This window comes from Rattus norvegicus, chromosome 5 (genome assembly GCF_021556685.1).
Source record: "Rattus norvegicus strain SHRSP/BbbUtx chromosome 5, alternate assembly SHRSP_T2T, whole genome shotgun sequence".
Lineage (NCBI taxonomy): Eukaryota > Metazoa > Chordata > Mammalia > Rodentia > Muridae > Rattus > Rattus norvegicus.
Window position 1 is genome coordinate 7030095 of NC_141538.1, and position 1846 is coordinate 7031940.

General features: G+C 38.5%; 1 non-coding gene across 1 annotated transcript; it reads left to right on the plus strand.

Moving 5' to 3' along the window:
* The first annotated feature begins 935 nt into the window (after positions 1–935).
* Positions 936–1010, plus strand: Trnav-aac28 (transfer RNA valine (anticodon AAC) 28). Its single transcript has one exon. It is a non-coding gene; the product is annotated as a tRNA-Val (tRNA).
* Positions 1011–1846: the final 836 nt, after the last annotated feature.

Consider the following 1846-nt stretch of genomic DNA (forward strand, 5'->3'; position numbering starts at 1 on the left):
GATTAAACATATCAAAAACTTTTTCACGTAGTTATTCACATAGTACTTCACATAGTTATTGATCATAGTATTTAATTGGAAAACTGAGGAACAGGGTCTTTTGATATTTATTTACTTATTAAATTACTTTTTATTTCAGTTTTCAATAATTTTAGTTATTTATATATTCTATTCCTTTCTTTATACATTAGGTTTTTTTTTTTTTAAATAGCGGGAAAATAGTGTCTCCTATTCTGAGGGCTACTACTTCATTATGTCATTTGAGTGACTGTGTAGAAGATTTTTAGTTTGATATAATCTAATTTATTAATATATTAATAGTTCTTTCCTGAACTATTGAAATCATATTCAGAAAATTGTTGGCTATGCTGATATCTTGAAGTGTTTTTCTTCCTATATTTTCTTCTTCTAGTTTCCCAACTCTAGGCATTACATTTAAGCATTTGATCTATTTTGAGTTGATTTTGTACATGATTAGAGATAGAAATCTAGTTCCACGCTTCTATACGTAATTATAAATTTTCCCAAGCAGTATTTATTTGTTAATGATGCTTTTCTTTCTCAAATATATGAGTTTAGCATCTTAATTCAGAGTCAGATAGCTATATATTTATTTCTAGGTTCTCTTTTATCCTATTGATCGATGCATCTGATTTCATACTAAAAACATATTTTTTATTACTATTGCTCTGTAGTATAATTTAAAATCTTGTGGTAAATACAGCACTGCTCTGTAGGGCGGCAGGCTGTGAAAGGTACCCTGATTCCTGGTCAAGATAGGTCGAATCCCTGGGGAACCTAAAAGGACAGCAGGAGCATTTTCAGTCTCCCAGGAGATCAGGCCTTTCTCACAGGAGATACATCCCTGTCACAAACCCCTGTAGAGAGGTTTGGGGAAATGCCCCAAGTCCCTGCTCCACAGGTGAGGACTCGGGTTTGGGGATTTGGCTCAGTGGTAGAGCGCTTGCCTAACAAGCACAAGGCCCTGGGTTCGGTCCCCAGCTCCGAAAAAAAGAAATAAATAAAAAAAAAAATTAAAAAAAAAAAAGAATCCACAGGTGAGGACTCACAAAGGCTCAAGACTTATCAGTCATGTAGAAGTAGGACCACACCCACAAATATGTAGATGAGGTCTTTCCAAAGCTCTCAGTCCAAACCAATAGGAAGTACCTGCTGTCAGACACTGACCCAGCCAAAAACTGTATTTAAGAATCCTGTTCAGAAGGATTAAAGGTGTGCAAGAATTAGTCCATCATCTGAGAGCTTCTGTCATAATACCTCCGCCTGGGGAAGAGATCTGCTCTCCTGAAATCTCTGCCAGTAACTCCCCTGCACCCCTCGCTGGTCAGTCAGTCTCCTGCTAGTTCAGCCAGGCCAGGAGCATGGTGGGAGCAACTGAGCAACCCAACAACCCAGAGACAGAAGGGCAGTGGCAGAAAGGAGCAGCACCAGCAGCGAGGCAGCAGAAGCAGTCCCCCCACCCCCTGCCCGAGTTCTCCCCCACTTTGCCTGAACCAGCGCATCTAGCCGAGACCTCCTTGGAAAGCCACCAGCGCGGAAGCCCCACTGTGCTCTATTTTAATATACAATGTTTTTATGTATTCTAATCCATGAACATGAAAGATTTTTTTCATCTGATAGCTTCTTCAATTTTTTCTTCAAGGTCTTAAAAAGTTCTTGTCATACAGGTCTTTAACTGAGAATGGCACCAAGATATTTTGCATTATTTGTGGCTATTGTGAAAGATGCTGTTTCCCTGATTTCTTAGTCCATTAGTCATTAGTTATCCTATATACATAGGAGGGACACTGATTTTTTTTTCATGACTTAATTCTGTATTGAGCTA